The sequence below is a fragment of the Sciurus vulgaris genome (assembly GCF_902686455.1).
Source record: "Sciurus vulgaris genome assembly, chromosome: X".
Taxonomy (NCBI): Eukaryota; Metazoa; Chordata; class Mammalia; order Rodentia; family Sciuridae; genus Sciurus; species Sciurus vulgaris.
Window position 1 is genome coordinate 79,524,367 of NC_136471.1, and position 13,394 is coordinate 79,537,760.

A 13,394-nucleotide genomic window follows, 5' to 3' on the forward strand; every position below is an offset into this window, starting at 1 on the left:
GGATTTAATGAAGTATGAGTGTTTTTTTTGTTTGTTTGTTTTTGTTTTTGTTTTTGTTTTGCCGGTCAAGTTTTATTGACAGATTTAAGGAGAAATATAGGATTAAGGGTAGTAATTTCAGACATTTTTCTTTGAAGGTCTGTTTATCATTGAAGGGTTGTTTGACTAAATACTTTAGATTTTCTTTCAAAAGAATAGTTACTGGTTTTCAAGATGGCGGCCTAGAGGGTGGCTGCATTACGTGTTGCTCCAGAACTCAGGATTCAAGAGAGGAGATATTGAGACGCTTGGGACCAACTCAAAGTAGCCGGGTGACTCTCACCCCCTGGGGGGGCATCCCGGATGGGACGGGGGTCCCGGAACGCAGGAAACTTTGTGAAGTAGAACTGCCGGCGAGACGCCCCTCCCCCCGCTGGAGCGCCATAGAGGAGGCCGCTCGGCACAGCGCTGGGACTCGGAGCAGCCACTGGGGCTCCGGCGGCTGCCCGGAGGAGGAGTGGCGGGGAGAACTGTGTGGACTCAGGACACCGGGGCCTGCCCTGAGGAGGAGGAGAGGAGCGTGGCCACTTGGATTCGGAGAGACTGCGCCAGAGCTGCAGGCGGTTGCCAGAGGAGAAGCCACGCGGCGAGCTGTTTGGAATCAGAACGACGCTTCTGAACACCGGGGCCTGCCCTGAGGACAAGGAGGAAGAGGAGCAGCCACTTGGATTCGGGTGACTATACGGGAACTACAGGCGGTTGCCAGAGAAGGGGCTGCGTGGCGAGCTGTTTGGACCCTGACCACTTCTGAACCCCGGGGCCTGCCCGGAGGAGTAGGAGAAGGAGGAGAAGGAGCGCGGCGGGTCCTTTGGACTCGCAGTGACTGCATTAGCGCTCCAGGCGGCTGCTCAGAGGAGAAGGCGAGTGGTGAGTTGTTTGGTCTTAAAGTGACAGCTCCTGAACACAGGGGGGCTGCCTGGAGGAGAAGCGTGGTGGGACGCTTGGTCTTGAGGGACCACACCAGAGCTCCGGGCGGTTGCCCAGAGGACCCGTGCAGCGGGTCACGTGGATTCAGAGCCACTCAGAGGGACTGCTCCTGAACCCCCCGGGGGGTTATCTGGAGAAGGAGGAGGAACGGGCAGGGTCACTTTGACTCGGAGTAATTGATTGCCCCGGGCTACGGGTGGTTGGTGGGAGGAGGAGGCACGAAGTGAGTTTCTTGGACTCCTAGTGACCGCACCGGCATACTGGGCGGCTGTCTGGAGGAAGAGGCCTGTGGCGGGTCTCTGGGACTCAGAGTGATTGTTCGGGGCCACAGGTGGCTGCTCAGAGGAGGGGCCACGCAGCCAGGCGATTAGGTGCAGAGCAGGGTCCCAGGATCTAGGAGGCTTCTGGGTGGAAGAGCCGCACAGAGACAGGCTTAGGGCGGAGCGAAGGTTCCAGGCCTATGGGCAAATTCTCTGAGGAGGGGCAGCCTAAGGAGATTCATCTGCGAAGGGTGAGGCTCCCAGGCCCAGGAGGTAGGGCCGGGCCCCTGGAAACTTTGCAGAGGAAGGCAGCCCAGCCCAGGCAGTAGCTGTAAATTGAGGGGAACCTCTAGGAGGAAACTGACCAGCGAGACCTCCCCACCGGGTGAGTCTTCCCTGCTGGGTGAGGTTTCCCACAAGGACGGTAAAACCAGAGACTCAGGCCCAAACAGGCCTTGCCTCAGCCCACAGCCTAGGTCCCCTTTGGATGACCATTGGTCAACAAGTGGAGGCACCTCTGCCCACTAGCAGGGAATATACCCCACCTGAAGGCCACCACTCCTAGAGAGGCAGCTTCCTTGTGGAGCACCGCATTATCAACCTCCTCCAAGACTTCAGCCTACTGAAGGCTAAGAGGGGATATATATAGAAATCTTCAGGGTAATTGTAAATCAACAGAGGAAATCTGCAATATCTCAGCGGTCCACTGATATCTGAACAACATGAGAAAACAAGGAAAGAAAATGCTGCAAACAAATCTAGATGTTACATCAATAAAACCCAATGACAGCATGGCAGAAGAAATGACAGAAAAGGAGTTCAGAATGTACATAATTAAAATGATCAGAGAAGCAAACGAGGAGATGAAAGAGCAAATGCAAGCATTGAATGATGAGATGAAAGAGCAAATGCAAGCATTGATTGATCGCACCAATCGACAGTTAAAAGAGCAAATACAGGAAGCAAAAGATCATTTCAATAAAGAGTTAGAGATATTGAAAAAAAACCAAACAGAAATCCTTGACATGAAGGAAACAATAAACCAAATTAAGAACTCCATAGAAAGCATATCCAATAGGATAGAACACCTGGAAGACAGAACCTCAGACATTGAAGACAAAATATTTAACCTTGAAAACAAAGCTGAACAAACAGAGAAGATGGTAAGAAATCATGAACAGAATCTACAAGAACTATGGGATATCATGAAAAGGCCAAATATAAGAATTATTGGGATTGAGGAAGGCCTAGAGAAACAAGCCAAAGGAATGAACAACCTACTCAATGAAATAATATCAGAAAATTTCCCAAATCTGAAGAATGAAATGGAAAATCAAGTTCAAGAGGCTTACAGGACTCCAAATACACAAAATTACAACAGACCCACACCAAGGCACATTATAATGAAAATACCTAACATACAAAATAAAGACAGAATTTTAAAGGCTGTGAGAGAAAAGAACCAAATTACATTCAGGGGGAAACCAATACGCATATCAGCAGATTTTTCAATCCAGACCCTAAAAGCTAGAAGGTCCTGGAACAACATTTTTCAAGCCCTGAAAGAAAATGGATGCCAACCAAGAATCTTATACCCAGCAAAACTTACCTTCAAATTTGACGATGAAATAAAATCCTTCCATGATAAACAAAAGCTAAAACAATTTACAAAAAGAAAGCCAGCATTACAGAACATTCTCAACAAAATATTCCATGAGGAAGAGATGAAAAACAAAGAAGCAAATCAGCAAAGGGAGGAATTATCCTAAAGGAATTGTCAAATAAAGGAGGAAACAAGTTGTGTCAAACAAATAAATAAACAAAATTTTAAAAATGAACCAAATGACCGGGAAACCAAATCATTTCTCTATAATAACCCTGAACGTTAATGGCCTGAATTCATCAATCAAAAGACATAGACTGGCAGACTGGATTAAAAAGAAAGATCCAACAATATGTTGCCTGCAAGAGACTCACCTCATAGAAAAAGATACCCATAGATTAAAGGTGAAAGGATGGGGAAAAACATACCATGCACATGGACTCAGCAAAAAAGCTGGAGTATCCATCCTCATTTCCGATAATGTGGACTTCAAGCCAAAGTTAGTCAGAAGGGATAAAGAAGGTCATTTCATACTGCTTAAGGGAAGCATAAATCAGCAAGATATAACAATCATAAACATCTATGCCCCAAACAGTGGCTCATCTATGTATGTCAAACAAATCCTTCTCAATTTCAGAAACCAAATAGACCACAACACAATAATACTAGGTGATTTTAACACGCCGCTCTCACCACTGGACAGATCTTCCAGACAAAAATTGAGCAAAGAAACCATAGATCTCAACAACACAATCAATAATTTAGACTTAACGGACATTTATAGAATATTCCATCCAACCAAGAGTGAATACACTTTCTTCTCAGCAGCACATGGATCCTTCTCTAAAATAGACCATATATTATGCCACAAAGCTAATGTTAGCAAATACAAGAAGATAGAGACACTACCATGTATTCTATCAGATCATAATGGATTGAAGTTAGAAATAAATGAAAGAGTAAAACATAGAAACTATTCCAACATCTGGAGATTAAACAATATGCTATTATATGATGAATGGATAACAGAAGATATTAGGAAGGAAATTAAAAAATTCTTAGAGGTAAATGAGAACAAAGAAACATCATATCAAAACCTCTGGGACACTATGAAAGCAGTACTTAGAGGGAAATTTATTTCATGGAGCGCATTTAATAAAAGAAGTAAAACTCAACAAATAAACAACCTAACACTACAGCTCAAAGCCTTAGAAAAAGAAGAACAGAACAGCACCAAAAGTAGTAGAAGACAGGAAATAGTTAAACTCAGAGCTGAAATCAATGAAATTGAAACAAAAGAAACAATACAAAAAATTGACAAAATAAATAGTTGGTTCTTCGAAAAAATAAACAAAATTGATAAACCTTTAGCCACACTAACAAAGAGAAGACGAGAGAAAACCCAAATCACTAAAATTTGGAATGAACAAGGAAATATCACTACAGACAGGATGGAAATACAAAACATAATTAGAAGCTATTTTGAAAATCTATACTCCAACAAAATAGAAAATTTCGAAGACATCAACAGGTTTCTAGAGACATATGAATTGCCTAAACTGAATGAGGAGGACATAAACAATTTAAATAGACCAATTTCAAGTACTGAAATAGAAGAAGTCATCAAAAGCCTACCAACAAAGAAAAGTCCGGGACCAGATGGGTTCTCAACCGAGTTCCACAAAACCTTTAAAGAAGAGCTCATTCCAATACTCCTCAAGTATTTCATGAAATAGAAGAGGAGGGAACCCTCCCAAACTCATTCTATGAAGCCAATATCACACTGATACCTAAACCAGACAGAGACTCATCAAGGAAAGAAAATTTCAGACCAATATCCTTAATGAACATCGACGCAAAAATTCTCAACAAAATTTTAGCAAATCGCATACAAAAACATATTAAAAAGATAGTGCACCATGATCAAGTGGGTTTCATCCCAGGGATGCAAGGTTGGTTCAACATCAGGAAATCAATAAACGTAATTCACCATATTAATAGACTTAAAGTCAAGAATCACATGATTATTTCAATAGATGCAGAAAAAGCATTTGATAAAATACAGCACCCCTTCATGCTCAAAACACTAGAAAAAATAGGGATAGTGGGAACATTCCTTAACATTGTAAAGGCCATTTATGCTAAGCCCATGGCTAATATCATTCTAAATGGTGAAAAACTGAAAGCATTCCCCCTAAAAACTGGAACAAGGCAGGGATGCCCTCTTTCACCACTTCTATTCAACATCGTTCTTGAGACTCTGGCCAGAGCAATTAGACAAACCAAAGAAATTAAAGGGATACGAATTGGAAAAGAAGAACTCAAACTATCCCTGTTCGCTGATGACATGATTATATATTTAGAGGAACCTGGAAATTCCACCAGAAAACTCTTAGAACTCATAAGTGATTTCAGTAAAGTAGCAGGTTACAAGATCAATGCCCATAAATCCAACGCATTTTTATACATAAGTGATGAATCTTCAGAAAGAGAAATTAGGAAAACTACCCCATTCACAATAGCCTCGAAAAAAATAAAATACTTGGGAATCAATCTCACAAAAGAGGTGAAAGACCTCTACAATGAGAACTATACAACACTAAAGAAAGAAATTAAAGAACACCTTAGAAGATGGAAAGATCTTCCATGTTCTTGGATAGGAAGAATTAATATTGTCAAAATGGCCATACTACCTAAAGTGCTATACAAATTCAATGCAATTCCAATTAAAATCCCAATGACGTACCTTACAGAAATAGAGCAGGCAATTATGAAATTCATCTGGAAGAATAAGAAACCCAGAATAGCTAAAGCAATCCTTAGCAGGAAGAGTGAAACAGGGGGTATGGCAATACCAGATCTTCAACTCTACTACAAAGCAATAGTAACAAAAACGGCATGGTATTGGTACCAAAATAGAAAGGTAGATCAATGGTACAGAATAGAGGACACGGACACAAACCCAAATAAATACAATTTTCTCATACTAGACAAAGGGGCCAAAAATATGCAATGGAGAAAAGATAGCCTCTTCAACAAATGGTGCTGGGAGAATTGGAAATCCATATGCAACAGAATGAAACTAAACCCATATCTCTCACCATGCACGAAACTAAACTCAAAATGGATTAAGGACCTCGGAATCAGACCAGAGACCCTGCAGATTATAGAAGAAAAAGTAGGTCCAAATCTTCATCTTGTTGGTCTAGGACCAGACTTCCTTAACAGGACTCCCATAGCACAAGAAATAAAAGCTAGAATCAACCACTGGGATAGATTCAAACTAAAAAGCTTTCTCTCAGCAAAGGAAACTATCAGCAATGCGAAGAAAGAGCCTACAGAGTGGGAGAATATCTTTGCCAATCATACTTCAGATAGAGCACTAATCTCCAGAATCTATAAAGAACTCAAAAAACTCTACTCCAAGAATTCAAACAGTCCAGTCAACAAATGGGCTAAGGAAATGAATAGACACTTCACAGAAGAAGATCTACAAGCAATCAACAAACATATGGAAAAATGTTCAACATCTCTAGTAATAAGAGAAATGCAAATCAAAACCACCCTAAGGTTCCATCTCACCCCAATTAGAATGGCGATTATCAAGAATACGAGCAACAACAGGTGTTGGCGAGGATGTGGGGAGAAAGGTACACTCATACACTGCTGGTGGGGCTGCAAATTAGTGCAGCCACTATGGAAAGCAGTGTGGAGATTCCTTAGAAAACTTGGAATGGAACCACCATTTGACCCAGCTATCCCACTCCTTGGCCTATACCCAAAGGACTTACAATCTGCATACTACAGAAATACAGCCACATCAATGTTCATAGCTGCTCAATTCACAATAGCCAGACTGTGGAACCAACCTAGATGCCCTTCAATTGATGAGTGGATAAAGAAACTGTGGTATATATATACTATGGAATATTACTCAGCCATAAAGAATGATAAAATTATGACATTTGCAGGCAAATGGATGAAATTGGAGAATATCATGCTAAGTGAGATAAGCCAATCTCAAAAAGCCAAAGGACGAATGATATCGCTAATAAGTGGAGGTTGACACATAATAGGGGGGAGGGAAGGGTTAGAGTTAGGGTTAGGGAGGGGGGCAAGTATGGAGGAAGGAACTACTGTATAGAGGGTAAAGAGGGGTGGGAGGGGTGGGGGGAAGGGGGAGAAAAATAACAGAATGAATCAAACAACATTGCTCTATGTAAATTTATGATTACACAAATGGTATGCCTTTACGCCATGTACAAACAGAGAAACAACATGTATCCCATTTGTTTACAATAAAAAAAAAAAAAAAAAGAAAAAAAATGGTAAAAAAAAAAAAAAAAAGAATAGTTACTATTTGGTTTATATGTTATAAATTCATAGCTTCAAAAGAAGTTAAAATGTTACTTAATTTATCATATTTCTTCATAGTCTAGCATTTAACCATGTCAGAAAAATAGTTGCCTACTATTTGCTCTAAGACCTGAAAAAAAGATGATACTCAGATTTTATAATTTTCATAATTGAAGACACATTGGGCCAGAGAGATTGGGAAAAACCTGGACCTGAACGTAGAAATGACAATTAGGGAGTGGATTAATCTGTAGGTTATCCTTCAGGAGGATATCAAATCAGCTAATCAAGATAGGAAAAAGAATATACAATACTAGACCCTTGGCTAGGCTCTGAGATTATATAGATAATCTACTTGGCTAAGAAGGATATCATAATGGACAGATAAGCAGGGCATGATAAATGAAAGAAAATTAAGTGTTGGAGATAGTTCATAAGCCAGGCACATACATAGTTGGCATCACATAAGCAGGGAACAGACTTTAACTGAGATTTGGACTCAGAGGCAGTACTCAGATCTTTAAGATGTGGCATTATGTGTAGATGGACTAGAAGGAACAAAGTAGGGCTCCATTCCTAAAGAGTCTGGCACACGAGTCTGTTTGGAGGAGCAGAATACCTGCATAGAAAGTCATACTGGGATAAAATTACCAGAAGAGGAATACAGGTTGACTAGGTAACAATGTTCCCAGACTCAAAGCAGTACATTTTAATTTATTTTTTGTGCTATGGGGATTGAGCCCAGGACTTTGTGCCTGTGAGTTAAGTAATGCTGCCACTGAGTCTCATATCCAGTGCTAAAGAGTACTTCTTAAATCTCTTCTAACAAATGTCAAATTTGGAACTGGAGCTCAGTGTAGGACTGAACCTATAATTGGGATTTCAAATGTTGTTAGTAGTGAATAGGAGAATAGGAAAGCAGGAAACCAGGTATAACTTAATAGCATGTATTCTGTATATAACTGCATCATTTAAGGCCCAATTGGTGTTGAAACCAAAGGTTATTTTGAGTATGTCCAAGGGAACCTTATTGGTTACTGTTAGTGTATTTCTCAATTGCATCTTCCTGTCTTGAATTTAGGAAACATTGCTTGGATACTCTTCACATGTGGGGGATATTCTCTCATGTACTAGTACAGTTAGAAAGGTGAAAAATACACAGTCTGTAATGCTTTTCTGTTTGCACCATGCCAATGTCTAACCTTTGTTAATTTTCATTGTCTGCTTTTTATGCTTCTTCCTTTGAGCTGCTTGAACATTGTTGTTTTTTTAAATACATTTTTAGTTGTAGATGGACACAATACATTTATTTTATTTATTTTTATGTGGTGCTGAGGATTGAACCCTAGTTCCTCACATGGGCTAGGGAAGTGCTCTACCACTGAGCTACAGCCCCAACCCTCCTTGAGCATTGCTGAGAAATTTTATGAAGCCATACTTCTTGGATCTGCTAAAATTACATGTTTTTTTTAAAAGCTAGGCAGTCAATAATACCAACTTTTATTGGATTTCCTTTTTTTGTTTCTTTTTCTTCATTTTTTATACTTTATTTTTATATTTTACAATACTGGGGATTGAACCCAGGGGTACTCTACCACTAAGCTACATCCCTAGCCCCCCTTTATTATTATTATTTTTAAATTTTGAGACATGTTCCCGCTGAGGCTAGCTTCAAACTTCTATTCTCTTGTCTCAGCCTCCTGAGTTGTTGGTATTAGAGTTGTGCAACACCATGCCTAGCTTCTTGCTCACTTTCTGACATCGTCCCCACAGTGGTGATTCCAAAACATTTTTCTGTCCTTGAGCTCCCATGTCTTCTCCTTTGTTTTAGCAAAAGATCTTAATGTGTGATTGACTGAGCTTGTAGTCAATGACATGAAGTTTATCAGTTTGTCTCCCCTTCACACATCCTTTCTTCTCTCTTGTCTCAGAGAAAGAAGTACTTTTCTCTGGTAAACTTATTCTACACATCTCAATCCTATCTTTTAAATCTTCCTCTATTATTCCTTTCCCTTGTTGCTATAATTATTTTGGGATCCTCCTTATTAAAAAACCTTCCTTCAATCTTGGTCATCCTCCTCAAACTTCAGGATATATATATATTCTATATATATCCTTTCTGTCACTGCAAAACTTTCCAGTGCCAAAGTATTTTTTCAGTACTCATCATTCAAAAGGTATTTATTGACTGTCTACTACATGTTAAGTACTGGTTGGAGGCTTGGGGACATACTCAGTGGTACAGCATCTGACAACCTTGTGTAACACCCTGGGTTTCATCCCCAGTACCCCCCACAACACACAACGTTTAGTACTGCTTTAGCATTGTGGATATAGTAATGAACAAAACAGATAGAAAATTCTGCCCCCATTAAGTTTATATTCTACTGGGAGAGACAGACAATAAAAAGATAAATAAGTTGCACTGCATGGTATCTGCACTCTGCAGTTTCCTCCTGCTGGCATGTTCAAGGGACAATGCCATAGAAATTCAATATCTTGCATGGTTGGTTTTCTTGGCTTGTGCATGTTAAACCTGGTATTTTTATTGCTTACAACATTCGTGTAGTACTTTACACTGGTTCACTTGGATACTATCTTTAATAGTAAATAATAAAAAAGATAAGTATTTATATTACAAGATTGAACTACAGGGGTCTGCACATTTTCTGTAAAAAATCACTCAGTAAATATTTTAGGTTTTGTAGGCCACAAACTCTCTGTTGCAGACTCATTTCTGCTGTGGTGCCCTGAAAGCAGCCATAGATTATACATAAGCATATAGGTACAGTGTGTTCCAATAAAACTTTATATATAAGAAATACTGAACTTTGAATTTCATGTGACTTTCTTGTGTCATAAAACAATTATTTTCATTTCAACCATCTAAAAATGTAAAAACATTCTCAGTTTATGGACTGTACAAAATTATGGGTGGTCCAGATTTGACTCAAAGGCCATTAGTTTGTTGATCCCTAATGTATTAAATAGTTATTATGGTTTAGATATGAGAAGTCCTCCTGAAGGGTCATGTGGCAATATAGGAATGTTTATAGGTGAAATGATTAGATTATAAGAACTGTAACCTAATTACTAGATTAATCAAATTGATGAGGCAGATGGGGCATGACTGAAGAAGTAGTTTGGAGGCAGGATGTGCCTTTGGGAATTTTTTAGGTCTTGTCCCTGACTCTTCACTCTCTCTTTCTACTTCCTGGCTACCATGAGTGAGCAGCTTCCCTCCACCATACCCTTCCACCATAATGTTCTGCCTTGCCTCAGGCCCAGAGCAATGGTGTTGGTTGTCCATGAAGTGAGTCCTCTGAAACCAGAAACCCAAAATCAACTTTTTTCCTCTAACTTGTTCTTGTCAGGTATTTTGGTCCTAGCAGTGAAAAACTGACTAACACAATATTGATGAATTCTAAGAAGAAAACTAAGCAGGAAGTATCTATATTGAATGTTTTAAGGGAGTGTAAATGTTTGAAATTTTAGATAGGATGTCAGGGAAGACCTCAAAGAGAAGGTGGTATTTTTTCATAGAAATCTGAAGAAATGAGGGATGAGGCTTATGTGGATATCTGGGGGTGAGGAGCATTCCAATGAGCAGGAATAGCAAGGGCAAAGGCACTGGGGTATTACTAGGGAAAGTAGAAGATGTGATCAGGAAAATAGTGGAGAAACAGATCAGGTAATAAGGCCTTATTGTTTATACTAAAGATATATAGTATTAACATTTCTGAAATGGGGAGCCATTGAAGGGCTTTTTTTTTTTTTCAAAGGAGTGCCCTGCTTTGCTTATATTTTAATAGGATCACTCTGGCCTCTGTGTTAAAATAAAATAGGGTTAATGGGTGGAAGCAGGGAGACCAGTTAGAAGGCCATTGAAATAATCCAGGCAAGAGATAATGGCAATGCGTGTCAGGGTGGGGCAGTGTGGGTAGTGAGAAATGGTCAAGCTCTGGAGAAATTACAAAAGTGCTGACAGGATTCTTTGACATTCCAGATACAGAAAAGGAGATAAAGAAGAGATTAGGGTGACTCTAAGGTTTTTGGTCCCACTACCTATTCCACTTTTGATAATTTTTATATCTATAATTCTATAAATTGCTGTTATAAAAATCACTGGTTACTTTTACTTATTTATTTTTTATTTGTTCTAATTAGTTATACATGACAGAAGAATGCATTTCAATTCATTGTACAGAAATTTAGCACAACAGTTCACTTCTCTGGTTGTACGTGATGTAGAGTCATACCATTTGTGCAATCGTACAAGTATTTAGGGTAATGATGTCAGTCTCATCCCACCATCTTCCCACTCCCCTGCTACTGGTGACCTTTTTTTTTTTTTTGGGTACTGGGGATCGAACTCAGGGCCTTGTGCTTGCAAGGCAAGCACTCTACCAGCTGAGCTATCTCCCCAGCCCTACTGGTGACCTTTTAATGATCAAGTCCAGTGATCTTTTCTTAGTCCTCCTTGTCCTCTCATTTCTCTGTAGAACAAAATATATATAACACCGTCAACCACTTCTTCCTTCTGGAAACATTCTTTTTGACTTCTGTGACTGCTATTAATCTTATTGGTCTGATTATTTCTTTTCCACTTTTGTTACTGGCTAGACCTTGTCGTTCACCAAATAAATGTTGGATATGGGCAGATACTATGTCTGTCTTTTTACTATTTTATTCCTAGTACTCATGATCAGCTTTGTATATGGTAGGTTTTCAATAAACCTCTGTTAAATGTATATATTCACTGGTCCCTTCTTTTATTTATTCTGTACACTTGCCTCCTCAGTAATCTATCTACTGTTTTCTTCGCTTCAACTCACCATTCTCAAATATGTATCTCTCTCATAGCCCTGGCCTCTCTCATAGCTCAGATAAACTTTTGTATTGCTTTTGATTATGTCCAACTCTCCAAAACTGTATTCAGTCAAATCTAGTCAATTCTACCTCTGCAAATATTTTTTCAGCTGTCTCTTCTTCCATCTTCAACTTGTCTTGCTAATCTCAACTCTCATTATACCTGATACTATTGGAATAATCTTATAAATGATTATTATCTCTTGCTTAATAGTCTTCATTGGCTCTCTGTAAATATGAACAAAATTCCCTAGCACTTAAAACCCTTCATAATCTACAATTAAATTAATACTATTTTACTTCCTTTATTTATATACTGCTCAACCCTAATCCATGGGGATATACTCCAAGACTCCCAGCCTGAAACTGTGGATAGTACTGAACCCTATATATGCTATATTTTTTTTTTCTTTTATGTGCATTCCCATAATAAATTGAGAACTTCCACTTTTTCTCATTACAGCTTCTTTTTGATATATACAAATTGATAGCATCACTATTCTTGCACTTTGGGACAATAACTAGGTAAAATAAGGGTTACTTAAACATAGCACTGTGATATTGTGACAGCCAATCTGAGAAGTTAGATTGTTTCTAAGTGACTAAGGGGGTGGGTAGTGTATTCAATGAGAATACGATAGATGAAGGAATAATTTATGTCCGGGGCAGAATAGAGTGGGAGAACCCTAGATTTCATCATATTACCCAGAATGGTGCATAGTTCAAAACTTTTGAATTGTTTATTTCTGGAGATATCTATTTCATATTTCTGGAATGTGGTTGATTGTGGGTAAATAAAACAATGGAAAGTGAAACTGAACATAAAGGAGAATTAATGTGTACTTAATTTTTTTTTCTTAGTTGTAGATGGACAGCATGCCTTTATTTTTATTTTGTTTATTTTTATGCAGATCGAACCCAGTGCCTCACACATGCTAGGCAAATGCTCTGCCACTGGCCTACAGCCCCAGCCCCAATTACTGTATACTTTGCCCTTAAATGGAGTACCTATAGCTTCTGATCATGATCTATGCTTTTCTACTTTGGTACCTTTTTTCATACTGCATTGCAAATTACCTCTTTCCTGCATTCTTTTGAAATTTCCTTTTTCAAAGCCTAGCTCCTAATGTCAATCTTAGCTTCTCAAGGAAATCTCCTTGTCTTGCCTTTCCTCGAAGACTTTGTAACACTTCTGTTTATTCATGGGTACTTAAAGTGCTACCTTATATTCTAGTTATTTGCATACTTATCTTAGCCCCTATTGATTGCCACCTTTGTTTGTCCTGGTACCCAACATAGTGCCAAATGCTTAGTAGGTACACAATGCTCTAAAAATATAG

General features: G+C 39.2%; 1 protein-coding gene across 1 annotated transcript in view; it reads left to right on the top strand.

The window, feature by feature from the left end:
• TEX11 (testis expressed 11) overlaps nt 1-13,394 on the top strand; it is a 316,643-nt gene that overhangs the window by 183,368 nt on the left and 119,881 nt on the right. The window lies entirely within an intron of this gene.